Source organism: Polyodon spathula, chromosome 20, assembly GCF_017654505.1.
Source record: "Polyodon spathula isolate WHYD16114869_AA chromosome 20, ASM1765450v1, whole genome shotgun sequence".
Taxonomy (NCBI): Eukaryota; Metazoa; Chordata; class Actinopteri; order Acipenseriformes; family Polyodontidae; genus Polyodon; species Polyodon spathula.
In genome coordinates this window covers 5,925,404-5,943,020 of record NC_054553.1, presented here as the reverse complement: position 1 = coordinate 5,943,020, position 17,617 = coordinate 5,925,404, and the positions used below count along the sequence as shown (strand labels likewise).

General features: G+C 39.0%; 1 protein-coding gene across 7 annotated transcripts in view; it reads left to right on the top strand.

The window, feature by feature from the left end:
- The window catches only part of LOC121295519 (ETS-related transcription factor Elf-1-like), a 47,769-nt gene that overhangs the window by 7,063 nt on the left and 23,089 nt on the right, over nucleotides 1-17,617 (top strand). The window contains exons 1-2 of one of the 7 annotated variants that reach the window (XM_041220236.1): nucleotides 232-385; nucleotides 16,972-17,089. The exons of 1 other annotated variant lie outside the window; for it this stretch is intronic. The gene's annotated coding sequence lies outside the window, so the exon portion shown is untranslated. Of the gene's footprint in view, nucleotides 1-231; nucleotides 386-6,643; nucleotides 6,939-16,971; nucleotides 17,113-17,617 lie in introns of those variants that run through there. 5 more of the 7 variants (XM_041220230.1, XM_041220231.1, XM_041220235.1 and 2 more) reach the window with 5 other exon arrangements.

Here is a 17,617-nt window from a genome sequence, read left to right as displayed (position 1 = left end):
AAGGACAAACCGTGACTTGGTTCAACACATTAAACAACAATGTTGAGCAATGTTTCCAAACAAAGAAAGCTCTGGTTCACTGCGCAGTGACAGGGAGGAGACTTATTTGCAGTCATGCCAAGGAGAGTGGTGGGTCGTTTCCTAAACAAATACTCTCATCAAGCTAGGAGAGTTAAAGTCAGTTCCCTACACCAGAGCCAACAGACTTCCTACTCATTTCGGGAACAGTGCTGTTGCACTAACATGCACGGAAACTCTGACTGCATTCCTAGAATGTGATGGGCAGTGTAATGAGTGCACATGGATACATCCGCACATGCTGTGTCTTACCGAGCCAAGGTACTGGCACAGATCAAACCATAGGGAACAATCAAGATAAATTAAGGTAAATCGAGGTAAATTACATGTGAGCAGCTATAAAGTTGTGTGTTTAAGGCCACAGGACATTCACTCGTAGTTAATTAACCACGTGACAGAGGCACCATTTTTTTTTGTATTGCTTCATTTTGTTTGTCTTTGTAGTAACCAAAGAACTGTGTGTGGGTATAGCCCATGTCTCAGCAGTATGTAATGTATAGTGGTACGAAGATAATATATTGTGTTTTCAGTTAGTGTCGCTTATTGAAAACTCTACTGTAGGTTATTTCTTTGCTTGTAATAAAAACATAACTTGAAAGAATATTTGGGTAGCAGTGAAAATGATGGGTTGGGTTGATTACAACAAACCCGCATATTTGTTATTATAATACTAAAACCCACCCTCAGAGAGACCCTTTGGTATATTCTTGATGAGAAAAGTGCTTTTTGTGTTTTATTGGAATAGCTTAACAGTGTATTTTAGTATTATGGGGTGTATTGCGTGTGCCTTTGGGAAAAGTGCACAGATGGGGAAACCCGCTCGTCCTGCACTCAGTTCTCTTTTTTTTTATCACTGCCTTTTAAGATTTGTTTCTAAATTCATCAGGTGCCCGCAATCTGAGAAACCAGGCTCCTGATACACCTGCGCTAAATGGAACAGCATGCACCAGGCTTATTACAGGAGTTAACCAGCCAGTAATAACTCTTTCCTGGGCCTATAGATCTTTAATTGACTACCTACTGGTGGATTGCCAGGCAACCATGGAGAAATATATTTCCTAAAAAGGAAATGGTGCAGATGATATATTTCTATTGATGGATACAAATGAAGTTTGTAAATCGTATTCATAGATGAAGTTTAAAGTTCAGGATTATTAAATGCAAAAAAAAAAGAAAACAGCAAATATGCTATCAGATCAGTAATATTCCAGCATATAAGAAATGCCTATACTGTAAAGCATGCTTTTAATGTTTATACCAATCCAGTGTTCTAATTGATTCATTATTGTAATACATACAGTGTAGAGTAATACATGCTTTCCTTTGTGAAAATTAATTTTGCTCATAAATGTTTGCTAGTTCAGTTGTACTGTTGACACACACAGTAACAGATTGCCCATCTTGCTGGGATTCAAGCCTGACACTGCCTGCCTCGTAGTCCTGTTCTGTCAAGGAGGCACCAGCCCAAATGTTTATCTGCTTGGCTAAGTTTCTTGTACAGCAAGTATTGCCTGAGTATTGTGCTGAAGTGTTATCTCAAACCCTTGTGGCCCCACAGCCTTTCCCTTGCTGTGCTGAGCTGCCCACACAGCACAGCAGACTGTGGTTCCCCACGTCAGTGCTTGTACCAGAAAAGGGTTTCCTGTGTATCAAGAGAGTGACTCACAAACCGTTTAGTCCCTGACAAAAGAAACTGTGTTTTATGTGGGCTGAAGTACTAGTTCTGTTTTATTGTTTTTATATTGCAATATATATATATATATATTATATATATATATATATATATATATATATATATATATATATATATATATATATATATATATATATATATATAGTTGTATAGCTGTGTTTTTTTAATGAATAAATACATTAAGTGTAGGCACTGTGGATGTAAAAAATGTTCCCTGTTGATATCAAAGCAGGAGTGGAAGCAATATTTTCACAGGAAATTGCCTAATGGAATTTAGGTACAATACACAATGTGATACATTTTATTGTAATTACATATTTCATATAATATTTACATATTTTGGATGTTATGCAGTATAGCAAAAAAATATTCCAATTCCGTAGCATTATTACACCACTTCAGGCTTTCCTCTTATGATCCTTATTAATCACACCTGAGCCCAATTAGTCATATCCTTGAGGCCACTTACAACCCAGGTGTTTGATCTGTGGTAAAAGCTGCAGGGAGGGGGTTGTGCCCCATGTAGCTTAGTACTGTTCTACTGGGTGCCCCACACCCACTGGAAATAAAGTGTAATATTTTAGGCTTGCCTTTATTTTTTAAAAAAGCAGCTCTAATCGCCAGGGCAGTTGTTATAAGTTTTCTGCAAGCTGTCTTAAAAGACTTTTCTTTAGTGACACCAAGCGATTTTTATTTTTAGACCACACAAGAAAGGCGTGTCTTGGCACTTGCTCACCACAGTATGTAGACTCAAGGGGGCCAGTCCACTCTTATAGGAGCACTCGGTGTAGCCTGTGTCATACACTTCACAATACACTCAACTGCTTGGTCATTGCTTGTCGTCCCCTGTACTATAGTCTGCAGGCTGATGGAGTAACGTTTAACACAATCAGCAGTACAATACAACTTAAGATAAGCTCAGAGTGCTTTACAATTAAAACTTAGTTAAGATTCAGTTGTGAATGTGTGCTATAATTACAAATGTGAGGGGGGAGCAATAATATATGAGAGATGTGATTCTTGTTAGAGTTAAGCAAACTGGCTGCAGAATTATAGACAAGTTAAAGAATGGAAAATAACAGCACAGTAGACTCTCGCTAATGCATAATGTGATAGTTTGGACCGATCTATAATCTGAATCATGTTAGCAAAATATGTGCCGATAGCAGCTGTAGAAACCAAACATCAATATCCTAATTCTGTAATGACTGTGTAAAACATTTTTTAAAGGTATCTGTATGTGGTTATTACTGATTTTTATTTAAAAGTAAATATAAATATAGAAAACATAATGCAAACACTAGACAAGGCATTTTATGTGTGTCAGCAATTAGAATTAATTATCTGAACAAATCCATTATCTGATTAGGATCCTGTCCCAACTATTTTGGATGAGTCTAATTTATTACACTGCATTATAATACGATGTTTTGTGTTTTCAGTAACCTGATGACTCCTTTAGTTCCATTGAACATACGATAACACAACAATTGCTTTAATGTTGATTCAACATAATTTACCTACATCACCTCTCTAGAATGCATTTTGAATGCCAAAGCAATCTTTCTGGCATTCATTTGTGAGTCTAGTTTGAATACAATAATATTGTAGCGATCTCGGTCAGCGCAGGCAGGCGCATTACACAGGGCAAGGCAGAGGGCGGGTGCGAACCTGGGACCTCTCACACTGGAAATAGTGCTGATACCGCTGTACAAAGGCACCGGCTCCTTTGCAAGGAGCGTATATTGGGTTTATGTCCCTGTGTGTGATTACGTCACCTACCAGCCCTGCTGCTGCCTACCTACGTGCATGCTACAATATCTTTTTTTTCTAGTTTTGAATACATGCTTTTTAAATTTCAAAGGTTTTGAATGAAAGGCAGGTTGTTTACAAGCACTATATATATATATATATATATATATATATATATAATATTTATAATTTTTTTTTGCATGGTGTCTTGCACAGCATCACATTTTCACTCGCAAATAACCTTTTTTTTCTGGAGTGATTAAATGGTTACACAGACTTAACCTTGGCTGTGTGTAGCTGTTTTCCTGAATCCCTCTGTTTCACTGTGACTTCTACTGTTCTGAATCAGTAATCTATCGAGTCACATTTAATATTGTTCTAAACACAGTCTTGCTGTATTCAGCAGGACTTTCAGCTGGTGAGCAAGTCTGAAGTTTATGACCATGGATGATGTTTGCTGTGCTGCCTGGAAGCTGCTGTTCTCTGTTTGGCATTGATATTAATATGAGAATTGTTTTGTTTCAGTGTAAGCAATTACCTCTAGGTTCAAACAAAAGGCAGCTACTTTGATCAGTCCAGGGTTTTAAAGCACACACAAAGCAGGAAAAAATGTGAAATTATGACGCCAGTGAGAAAGCCTTGTCTCTGCATTTTAGCCAATCAAAGATAGTTAGATTTTTGTTTTTTTAATAGACAGCAGTCATACAGAGTGAGGATCTTCCTTTGTGTCAAATCAATTGAGAAAGCTGGTTTGTGCCAATAAGCAGAAGCAATAGGAGGGCTTTAGAGAGAGGTCTAGCATCTGTAATTTGCCTATGATCTCACATTACAAACAAAGAACCATTATCAGATTGATGCAGTTTTACAGATTCATTTTTAACATAGTAACAAGTAACAATTCTACTGGGAGTGGGATAGAGATGAATTTGCATACCAGTTACTGACTTTATAAATCACATTTTTCTAAATAATTACTGAGCGCTCCAAGTTTACAAATTAGTCGTTGTGGGTGTGGATTGGATTTGTATCTTTCATCTGAAACAAATTGGAGCTTCTAAAGGGAAGGAGTTTTATCAAGACATTGAGCTCCACCTTAGAACAAACAAACATTCAAAACAGAGGTCCCAAGAACATTTGCATTGGTGTACTAGGAGAGTTCTCATGCCTGGTTACCTGGACCTTTTAGCAAGGATTAGTACTTTGGTATAAGAGGCTTACACTGACTGAAATAATGGGAAATGTTTGTAAAGAGCAACAGGGAAAAAAAACAACACACTGAGTAGACTGTTCAAGTCTCATTGTTTCAGCGTCTTTTCTCTTTGAAATCCTGTAATGTTGGCCTTTACCCTAAAGCCCATGTTACACCAGCCAGGCAGCTTTTAGAGCAGCTTGTTTTACTTTTGAAGCACTTTCCACAAAGTCGCTCACGTCAGTGTTGTTTCACCGTGTAAAAATAGCTTACAAAAAAAACCTACAAGAAGTTTACTTCATAATTTGATAGAAAAAGTTGCAGGAAAGTTGCTTTGTTTTTCATGGCATGTTTTTGATATTTAATGGGAAAAGTCTTCTGTGGAAACCATCATATTGCCTTGCATGTTTTGCCTTCAGTTCTGTGGTAAATATGATCACATTCGTCTCCACTTTGTATTCTACTGTCACACATACTATAGGTACAGTAGATGTGTGCTTTACATCTCCTCATTACATTTCAGAAATGTATGTAATTGAGAAGTCCACTGGCAGCACACATTCTATGCAACTGTGCAAAGAGAAATCCACTGACTGCCTTTACTGCCATAATATAGCAACACACATTCTGTTAAATTCCCAGGTCTGCATTGGGTATGCCGCTCCTTTGCCAGACTCTGAAATCCGAAGTCCACTCTGAACCAATACAGGGTCATACAGCAGGTGTAATACTTTCAGAACACTGTCACATGGTGTGGTAGGGTGGAGGAGAAGCCATGCACATATAAAAGGGGGCAGGGCAAAGCCCCGCTGAAAATGTATTTGTTTAATTTTGAGCGGGTGTGTTATTATTTATATTTATTTTAGATCAGGGTACCCCTCCGCCCCTGTGTCTAATTTATATTATGATTTAATTACATATCTATATGACGACGAAAGCTGTGTTTGTCATTGTTTGGCAGCATGGATGGGGGGAAGCACACAAACTCGTGAAGTTAACAGTCACCCAATTTAATTAATTGAGCAATTTGTTGCTAAACGGGAGATGGTCGCCAGTATAAAAGCCTGCAGCTCTCTGCGCTCAGGGTCGAATGTGGAGTGTTTTGGCACGAGAGCAAGAGAGTGAACAGAGAACGAAACTAAACTAAAATACCAAAGTCAGGATCAGTGAGCCCAGCTGCCCAGCCTGACCTACGTGTTGTTTTTGTGTTTGAGAGTTTGTATTTTGGTTTAACTGTTTTATTTGGCTCTGTGAGCAGTGTTTTCTTTTTGTTAAAATATTTTATTTGTTTTTGTCAAAGTAAACATAACGCCGTAGTGCGCTTTTGCACTCGAGTTCCTGTCTGTGTTTCAGTTCCTGTTTTTGGCCTGACATCACCACTCAGCCATCCCTGTCACACATGGGAACAGGGCTATATGTTTATGGACTACATTCTATGGTCTTGCTACACAGACGCACAAAGACCTTTTAGAGGATGATCCTTGAGTTCCATCTCCAAGCTCATCCAATCCATCATTTTTTTTCCAGACTACGTGGAACTGAGTCCAGGCGGCTTTGGGAGGGTGAATACAAAGATTGCCAAATTTGTTTTTTTCTTGTGATCTTTCTCTGGATCTGTCAAGGTTCCTGGACTTGCATCTTCCATTCTCAATTCTAGGCCAGCAGATCATGGAGATTTTCTTAAACTACTGTTTCTGCTCCACTGAGAGGGTTGAAAGGGCTGCAAGCCCCTCTCCAGCTCCCTTTGCTAAATCCAGGTGTTTTATCTGCCTGTTTTTTTCAGCTGCCTCTCCTGACCAATTTCTGCCTGCCAATCAGTGTGGAGAGCGTCACTCACCTGAAAGACAGATTTGCATACCAGCCCCACCCCTGTTTGCCCATTGGCTAGGTGTGGGAGTGCTTGTCTGGCCTCGCCTGCAAACGGCTGACTTCTCTCTGAGTCACTGTGAGAAAGCAAGTAGCTTCAGTGCACTTCTTCTTTTTCTTTTCACTAGCAGCCATTGCTGATTCTATTCCTTTTTTTTTTTTTTTTAACAAGTGGAAACCAGGTTGGGGGGGGGACTGGTTTCGGACTGCGTGTGTCTTTCATTCGGCACACCCAAGGATTACTTTTCTCAAGTTCTTTCCTAACCAGTTTCAAGGTGGATTTTTCTCACTTGCACATTTTATTTCATTTTTTTATTTACATCAACATGAACTCCAATGCAAAAGCCGCTATACTTTGAGGTTAGTTACTTAGTCTTTGTTTTTATGCTGATAAAAGTATGTATGTGAGTATGTGTGTGTGTGCATGCATTTGGGTGGGTTGAATGACCATTTTGAATAAGAACCTGTGATGAATTTTACAGTCATTTAAAACTTAAAATATTGCAGAGTTAATTTTTAAATGAAAAAAACAAACAAACAAATATATTCAAATGATTTATAAAAGCAGCATGACAACAGTTTTGCTATTGCTTGTTGGACAGTGTAGTTATACAGGTGTATAGATATGGAATAGCCTTTGCATGTTTTTATGGTAACATTTGGGCCAGAATAAAACTGTTTGTTTGTTTGTTTATTTTTATTCTTTGTATCTGAAAAATAATTTGACCAAGACATTCACCAACACAAACTTGAGTGTTAGTCAGAACTAGCCATCATTTTGGCAAACAGATAGGACACTGTTAATACCACACTGAGCTTCCAAAAGGTTCAAGAAATGGAGATATGAAGATAGTTAGCATGAAAATGTAGTGTTTGTTTTTAAATAACATTTTACTGGACATGTTTGTTTATTTTTGTTTGCTTTTTTTTCATGGCAAGTCAATTGTGCAGTTTTCTTTAATATGTTCTGTCAGTTCCAGCCTCTTTTTAGACTGACAAAAGGAAAATAGTTCTCACACACCATATCTTTACCGAATGTGTTAATATCTAGAACTCTGTGTTAACCCAGCCAATGCAAGGTATTTCACTTAAGTGAGAATCCAGTCGCATTGCTTTGTCTTAACAAGTGAGATCTGAACTTGTATGCTCGTGCAGTACGCTTGTGTTTTTTTTTTGTCTAAGAAACCAAGATAGTTCTGTGCTTCCTGTTTCAGATAAAGTTGCTCATTTCTCAGCGAATTTTTTTTTTTCCCAGTAAAGAGAATCCTCACCAGTTGACTTGTAACTTGCTGAGCTATTTTAGAATCTCCAAATAAAATGCCTGAATAGTTACTAATCCAGTTATAAACCTTGACCACATCCTGAACAAACATGAAAAAACAAGTACAATTTTGCTGTAAAAAAACTTTTTGTTGATCGTGTCAATTACTGTCAATATATTTCCTGCACCTTTTCTTAAAAAAAAGAATCTAAAGAAAACACACTTTTTAATTTTTTTTTTTAAAAAAAGACCAAGAAGTTGAAGAAAAAAACATTTAAAGTCTTATCTCGTGTGCAGTAACTACGTTTGCGATGTTGTAGTAAATTAAAATCTCGACAAAAAGGGACACTGTCCCTTTAAGAGCCTGCTCTTGTTGTGAGCTGAAGAGACTTGTTGTGTAGCTTTGTGACCTCGAGCCAGTGGGTGGTGTTTGTACCCCCAGTTATCCAATCCAAGTCAGTCCTGTTGTGTCACTCGAGAAGGGTGTGTCTGGGAGACGGGAGTCTGGAGCCTTCTGTGCTGCAATCTAAAAGTGTATAACAAATGAGTCAGGCTTAAACTACAGTAACAGATGTATAAGATCACAGGGATGTAGGGTTTCAAATGTGTTTCAGAAACATAGTGTATCCAGGAATATATGTATATATCTGTAGCAGCATGCACATACCTGCACATATACGAGGTAACAACTTTCTTTGACAAAGGTATACGGTATGTTCGGGAAATATGCAAATCAGTCTGTAACGTGTGCATATGGAGGTATTTGTCGCCATCACACACCCACACATATGCAGTACATCAACACATTTTGAAATAGTTCTGTTTGTTTATACACACTCTGTGTGTGCGCCTAGTAGCAGAAAACAGATACAGACCCATGGACGCAGGATAAGATATGTTGGTGACATTTCTTGTAGCTTGTGTGCGTTCTAACCATATTTGTATTTGTATTTGTATTAGGGCAATAGAGCAGGCCTCTTGGGTCAGAGGTGTGCCTTCCACTTGTTGCTCATGAGAACTGCAATTAAAAAACACTGCCTACCCTGCTCACTCCAAAGTCGAATATCCTGACATCCAATAATACAGATATGAAGTCTGTGGGTTGCTGCATAGCTTCTGGCAGCAAACCAAGCGGATATACAGTGTCCCCATGTGTTGTGTTCCAGTTCAGTTAGCAGTTAACAGTTTATTACAGCTAATAAGTCAGTTAGGGCTGAAGGACATGGGAATGTGTTGGGATTGCCTCATGGTTAACCTGTTAATGGACACTTCGAACAGTGAACTGCTTGGGAGTGCACTTGCTTATTTTTGCTGCTCTGTGTGTGTGTGAGAGAGAGATAGTGTGTGGGGGTGGGGATGGGTGAGACATTGTGGCCTCGCTTGCTGTCATTTCAAATGGAAAGTTTATAGCTCTCGCTAATGTGTGTGCAAGATGAAGAAAAGCTTGCTGCTTTGAGTAATGCAGTGTGTCGCCTATCTGCATGTCAGGTCTGGCAATACAAAATTTCTATTTTGGGGGGTTTGTGTTGCACATTTATGCTGCACAGAAGCTTGGTCGTATGATGGTGGCATTTCTGATTGTGAACTTTGGAAAGGGTTCAGAAAAATGGGAATGAACGAAGTCCCAGTGGGCTTGGTCTTATTCTATTTGGAACACAAATTCCCCCACACAGTTGGTCTTCATAGGACACTATTGTTATCTGGGTGTGGTTAGGTCAGACATAGCCCCTGTGGGCTCAAAGTTTATTCATTGCCTGTTTTGTCTGGCCCTCCTTTTCATCCTCTGTATCAGATATTAAGACTGGACTGCTTCAAATCCCATCCACCTGTATGTTGCATGCTTAAAAAGAATATTTCTTCTTTTATGAATCTCTGATTCCAGTAGGTTAGCCTTGATGAAAAGGAAAGTGATCTGTGTGATCACGGGACACGTATTGAGTTTGTGAACTGTGTTTTCTGACCTGAACCCAGGATATTTGCATTGAATTTCCATGCTGAGGATTTCATTTTCATGGTTTCTTTTGTTAAAAAAATGGCAATATAAACGAGCGCTAAGAAGGCCCTTTGTTCAAGTCGAATATAAGTTGTTGTTTGCAACAACGACAAAAGGGGTAAGCAAATGGGGGTGGGGGGGTGGGGGGGGGGAATAAAACTGGTGTTTTATATGTCTAGAGTGGTTACACACAGCGCATAATTATAAAACATGCTGAGGACGTTATTCAGCAAACATTATTTAGGGAATCAGAATCCTGTTTATTTATTTATGTATTTATGTATTTTAATACCACCAGAGGACTACAAGCCTTTAACTTCTAATTATAGTTAACCGTGATCTAAGGTATGCTTTTTTAGTTCAGGGTTAATTGTTACAGTGCTCCCTGTGCTATTGTGCACCGAGGGAGTGGTATGCTTCATGCTATGTGTGGCATGTGCTTCAAGCACTTCTTATTTCTTTGAGGAGCAGGTTAATTGCAGTACACCTGTGAAGCAGGCCACGGCGTCATTGTTCAACAGAGTTCATTTGCATGCAGCTAGCCTCGTCTTCAGCTTGCAAATCGCAACACACTCTGCAGACCTGCAGTTCTGTCTGCCAGTGGGTTTATTCTTTTCTTTTGTTAACCGCTTGTCAATTGGGAGGACTTTTTCTGCAGTTGTAAATTGAAATAAGTGCACATGAAAAGTGGCTTCAGCCATTTGCCTGACAGGTACAGCTGTACTCTGTGAGAATAACTTGGACTGTTCTGATTATGGCTGAGTGGCGGATAGGGAGTTGTGACAGGGCAGTCCGAAAGACGTGTGAAAATCATCCTGAAAAAAATAAAAACCAGTGTCGGCAGTTTACACCGAATGATAGATTGAATTTTATTTTGTAAACAAATGCTGATGACAGACCCTTGAATAGTTCTAGTATTCAGCTTTAGGAACCTTGACAAGAAGTTCGTAGGAACATTCTCATTGGAGTTGGCAATGTTAGTTTCCCAAGAGCTTCCGTTTCACACTTTCTATATGAACGTGATTAAAATCAAGCCCTGCTGACAGTTTTATTTGTAGCATTAAAGGTTATACCTAAACATGTGGTTGATTTTAGGAAATGCATATCAGATAGCATATTTAACATGAAAAAATGCTTCTAAAAGGGCAGTCGTGGGAAAGCATATTAGTGTTGAGTAGGTTTTGTGCAGACTGCTTCACCTATGGGCTTGCACATCGCAACACTAATATGCTTCCTCATTTCAATCAGCCTTGAAGTCATTTTAGAAGCATTTTTTGCTAGAATAGTAAGCATAGCAAATAAAGAATATAAATAGTATGAGAGTAAACAGTGAAGACATTTATAATGTTAAATACAGCATATCTTGGTCATGGAGAATGAATTGATGATTTAAAAGAGTTTGCTTTATCCAATTTCCCCACCCAGCATTTAGACATTACTTTCACATATTAGCTTTTTTTATTTTCATCAATGGACTTCTCTTTAAACAAACAGTACCACCATTCAGAAAGAGCTAGTCAATATGGAAAATGCAGCTGAGTTTGTTAGTTTTACCTTGATCTTGCTGTTGGATCATTCCATGGAAAGATTTATTTAGGTGTGCTTGTGAATTCGGTGCTTAGTTATTGAATTCGGTAGTGCAAGTATTGATAGAGAGGTTTGATACCTTGATATATGAAACTTAATGTATATCCCTATCATTTAAACCACTTGAGATGACCTGGCTTCGGTAGTGAGTGATTGCAGACACCCTTCACGGTAACAGCCATTGCCTGTACCGCGGGTCTCCCCAGATTCAGTCCTGGGTATGAGGAACAAGGGACTGAAAGGTCCTGCTGTTGATCAGGTGTTGCTACTGAATGTGATCCTTCAGGAAGTAATGAGTTACCCAGTGTACATACAAGCTACCCGGTGCTGCCCTTGATTTCCTGTGGAAATTGTTTCGGGTGTTTCAGCTTGGTGACAGCTGTAAAAAACTAAAACAAACGGACACTTAAAAATCTCTATCTCTAAATCCAAATACACTGAAGACCACTTGTACAGAAGGACCACCTTTCTTCAATGGCCACTCTGATGAAACACTGACTGTATACTACTTGAGCTTCATTCTGTGTGTTTTAACAATCTCTGTTTGATTGTGGATTTGCAATCTGTTTGCTAAAACAGCAAATAAACCAAAAAGACTCACTTACACATGTACATGCATTGAGAGACTATGAAGGAGGCAGAAAGAAATAAGCAACAGAAATAAAACCCATATATGACAAAGTGTGACTGTGCATACATTCAGAAAGATATGTAAACACAGAATGTTGTGCTATGTACTGAAGTCATTGATATCTGTAGTGCTGAAGTGGTTTCACAGATCTGGTTCTGCCTCGTTTCCTTTTCATTTCTTGCAGTTTTATTTAGGGTGTTTTCTACATTTGAACACGGTCTTGCTACCTTCCAAATACTGTTTTAAATTCCGTCAGTGTGAGAAATGGCAGCATACTTCTGCACGTTCTTGTTTTGCTGTGGTTTGCTTTAGCCAATACGGTTTGAGAAGTAAGCAGCATTCTGTGTTCTGCTCTTAGCATGGCTGCCCTTTTAGTGCCTTTATCATTGTAAACCTAGCCTGAAAAAAAAAAGAACTCAGCTAGACATGTAGTCTGTGGTTAGATGCTGTGAGGGACAGCATAGGCAGCCAGGTTGTGTGCGCTCTCAATTTCAATTTGTTCAGCTCAGCCACTACTAAAGGATTCCAGGCAGTGGAGTATAACCGATCAGTAGAAAGTGCTATTGAGTGGCTGCTGTACAATGCATGCCGCATCTGTGTCGGAAATCTCTATATCTGGCTTTCTGCCCCTGTTCTGAATAGCTTGTGTTGTCCTAATTTGAGTTGCTCGAGTTACTTATCAGCTACCTTCAACAAGCTATTGATTAATGCTTAAACACATCTGTTGGGCACCTGTAGAAGCTAGAAAGCAGAAGTTTTATTTTACTATTACTTGTATTGATCTTTTTTATTTTAAGAACGTAGATCAATACACAGATAGGTGGATGCTGTTCTAATGTATTCTAGTGTTGATGAGGATCAGTCATTAGTTGAACTGGTAAAGTTAATTATTTTGTTTTATTTGACAGTTTAATCCCTTAGAGATACCCCTTTGCATGTAAAATAAAAACCCCATGAGAAATAAAGGCAACCAGTTACACATTAAAGGGGGGGGGGGGTGGTATTCAACTATGTGGACACCCCCAGTAGAAGTATGATCATTGCTATTTTGTTTTAAATCATTTTTTAAAAGTAAACTGCATTATATCTTCAAAGGCTACAGGACTTCCCTAGCAACAGCCCCTCCTAGGTTTTCTATTGTCTACCCAGGTATATGGGCTCTCTTTAATAAGCAAAACTCTGTTCAGTTCTACCTCAGGGCATTGTTTATATTGGCCTGCTGCTTTCTACAGAGAGCCGAACCCACCTGAACAATGCTTCCCTCCCCTCGTCCATTCAGGACCTCTGGAGAGTTCACAAACACTACAAGCAGCCGGTTTGCGTTTTTATTTAAAGAGGGACAACATTCCTTGAAGCACACAACAGATCGGAAAAAGCTTTTCATTTGCATATCATGAAGCTAATCTCCAGTACTGTTCAGTTATACCCAGTATTCACAAAACATATTCTTGTTTTTAAAATAGTTATTAACAAAAAAAAAAAAAATTCCTTACTGACTGTGTAGAGTTTCCAAATTCGTATGTGCAATTAATTTTGAAACCAAACTGCAGTTAATATGTAAGACTATTAGAATGCAATACAGCTTGTGGATGGAAAAGAGCGGTTTTTCCACTATTTGTGATTTTTTTTTTTTTTTTTTTTTTAATCTAAACCGTTTTTGATTTGAGCTGAAGTAATATGTTCAAATACAAGAGATGACTGAAGTATTTGTCACATAGCACTAATCAGACTTCTTGTTCAAAGTAGTACCTGGCTGAGTAATATCTTGAGAACCACTTGTACCATTTTTACGCTTTGACATTAAGGCCTGCATTATATCTCATACCATGGAACAGTACAGTGACGTTTCTCAGGATACTGTCTCTGTATGTCTGTTATGACAGGCGAGTATGGCTAGATTTACATGTAAATATTTTTAATTATTGTACAGTACAGTTTTATATATGAAATTAAACTGGAATGAAGATTAAAAAAAAACTAAAAAGAATCAAGGTCAGTTGATAATACAGCGTATGTATGTATGTACCTTGCAGGGTTAAATCATTTTAGCCACTGACCTTCAGACTTCAAACCAGGTGAGCTAAAGGAGCATGTCCCTTAGGTGGTCCTAACACTTCTTTCCCATTCTTACAACCTGCTGCACAGCCAGGTGCCTGTGCAAGCCCATTAACCAAAAACATGCCTCTGTTTACACGGCAGCTGTAAAACTGGAGAGACTAAAAACAAGATGCTGCATCTCAGATGGGCTTCCCTGCTAGGGAATCTGCAGAGCAACAGTCAATCATGGGCTAATGGACCACGCAGAGAGAGAACAGACGTGCATTAAAGAGCTGTTGAACATTAATGGCAGTACAGAGCTAGTTAAGCCCACTCAAGTTTTGTATTATTGGCCCTTGTTCACTTTTTGCTGCTTTATTTTAAATTGAGGAAAGGTAATAATGCAGAACCACTGAGTGGCCTGGTTACAGTGCACAGTGGATAAGCCTTTAAGCCCTTAAGAAGAAGCATTTGAAGGGCTATGTGTTTAGGCACGGGGACATATGGCTAACTTACAGTGTATTCTTCCTACAGCATGTAATCTGTCCAAACAGATCGATTTACATTTTAATTGTGGGCTATTCAGTGGAATATCTGTGTAGCTTGGATGCAGCTCGTAACTCATTGCCTGTATTTTACTATGCATCATGTAGAAATCAGGAAACATGATCCTTTCTTATCAAAAGCCAGTGCATTTTTTGTGATCATCCACCCACATTCTTCTGGATTAAATGTTGTATCAAGCTACACTATGACAAATGTGAAAGGTAAAACACTAAGTTTCATTGCTCTAGTCTACAGTGAATGTACTTCCCTCACGTTATCACCCAGTACAGTATCTAAATAAATACCTTCAGAAATCAGTGGTGACTGTCACCATTCTTGAGATAAGCCAGCCCTGTTACCCATGAGCATTCAAGAAACAGGTTTATTTTATAATGTAGTCGTTGACTGCGTAATCATAATGTTTGTTTTTCTTTTAACGGTGTAGTATTGTGTGTGTGTGTGTGTGTGTGTGTGTTTGTGTGTGTGTGTGTTGAAACCAGCATTTCCAGATTTTCTAGACTGCCCCACAATGAACTAGAATTGAACAGTTAAAGATGAAAACAACAGCATCTTACCAACCCATACAACAGACCCTGGTGCCTGAAACATGTTTATTAGCAGCAAACAATGCAACATATGAACCTTCATGGTTTAATAGAACCTAGCATTGAGACCCATTAAGAGAAGTAATATGCAGAGGGTGTAACTGAAGAATAGGCCAGGTTATTGCAAAGTCACAAAATGGTCAGTGAACGTTCTAATTAAAATGACAAAACACCCAGCGTCGTCGTCATCATCATCATCATCATCATCATCATCATCATCATCATCATCATCATAATAATCATATTAATCACAATAATGTTGGTGTGTTAAGGGTAAAAGGTGGGTTTCAGTGTGTGTGCTTGGAGTTGGAGGGTGACTACAGGCTAACATGATGACGTCTTTATCATGCTGGGTCAAGAACTCTGCTTTTGCTATCTTCATTTATGCCTCCCCACACACACACACACACACACACACACACACACACACACACACACGCACACACACACACACACACACACACACACACACACACACACAGTCAGGGCGGGGCTGCTTCTTGGCAGCAGTGCAACAGTCACACCCCTATGTAGTGTGTTACTAGTGTAAGCAGATGAAGAATGAGGTAAAAATGTCTTCTATGAAGTGCAGAGGTGTGTAAAAGAGAATTGGGTAATGCCCGTGATGAGCTCATTGCCATCTTGTGACACTTTTTAAATGTCAACCTATAGACCTTTTTTTTCCACAGAATAAAAATCGAGAACTATTCTCTAATAAAATGTGAGAGTTTCATGCCTAATTTCTTCCTTTAGTCTTCAGGAAAGGCAGCAAATTGTCATAGCCATGGAGATTTGAATGCAGACGCTTTTGAAATAAATAAAAGATTGTATTGCTCTTAGTTAATCACACGTGAGTTAAATGAGACTTAGGTACCTCGCAGGAGATGCATGTCCTTGTACACTTTTACATGTATCTAGAGAACTGCTCATTGAATTGCGATAAAATTTGGTAACAACATTCTTTACCGTGAATTACAGACAGTGTCTGACTCTGGGGAAAATTTAAATGTGATCTACTTAAATGGCAATTACTGAACATTTGTACATGTAAATACTGTGTAGGATACTGTGTCAGGATTTACATAGTGCTACTGTAGCTTCCATGACACTGATAGTCCTAATTCTGTAGATCCTGCCATGGCAGAGCATGTATGTCGACATACAGTGATGGTAAGTGCAAAGTGAGTCTTACCTGTCAAAGATAGAAATAGACGAACCACACAACTTGCAAGGCTTTTTTCCCAACTCGGTTGAAACTTCTGTGTCTGCTCATAGTGTCTGTTTGGGCTAGTGGCTTTTAAATAGTTTTAAAGAACACTAAAAAAATTGTTACAGGCAATTGATGCTTACTTCATTTTTTTATGGTAAGGATTTTCTGACTGTTTTCAAAACCTTGCCTATTCATGTACAGCATGTTAAAACAGCTGGTAATCTCTGACCCAATCTGACGCCCCCTTGCATATTTGCTCCTCACTTCGTTGTGGCTGTGACCGCCCATGCAGATTTTGCATCGTAATTCCCATTTCTCCACAATAGCCAGCTTTCCCAGTGTTCTGTGCCAACAGTTGCCCAGCACAATATCACCTAGTAATATTACTATAGTTCACAATAATATCACACTGTAGTCATATATTTAAGAAGTACATTTTACGAGTGCTTATGGGGCCCTGTTTTGAAAGCCTCACAACCTTTTAACATGTGTTTTAACCATTGGCCATTCACCACCTGTCCAGGTTTTACCCTTTTGAAAAGGAGGCAGCCCTGAAGGTCCTCTGGCCCCAGCCAGCCACTTCAGAGGAGCAATGTGGATCCTCCCTGCCACCAGTGGAACAACACAAGCTGGGAGCAGGAGTGAGTCATGATTGTTTTTGCTGGTGTGTTTTCAACATTTTTCCAATCTTTCCATGCTGTGACATGTTACCAATTGGTATGAGAGCTGCAAGTAAACACTGCTCGGGATTGTGAAAGCTTGCGGGGGCAGCCGATCTTTGGGGCTGAACCTCGTCTCACCGTCTGACAGATTGAGCGTGTTGTAACTAGTACTCTTCTCGCAGTCTCAGTTGTACCTCACTGGTATTGCACGCTATGTACACGTGTGCTTGTCCTAAACAAACATTCAAGGCCTCATGGCTACGTAAAGCTGTGATCTCTACTTTTTTCAGTATGCACTGTTTTTGCCAAAATCTTTTATTAGTTTGTTTGAAAATAGTGTTTTGCAATGCGTACCATAGCAGTCCCCGTGCAGTAAGGAATTGAATGCATTTAAGATTTCCTGAGCATCCAGTCCCAAAGCTGCAAAACATAAAAAGGGGCTGAGAGAAAATAGAGGTGCAGGTTTGTGAAGCACTTTTGTAAATTGAAGGAAGATTGTTGGTTGGG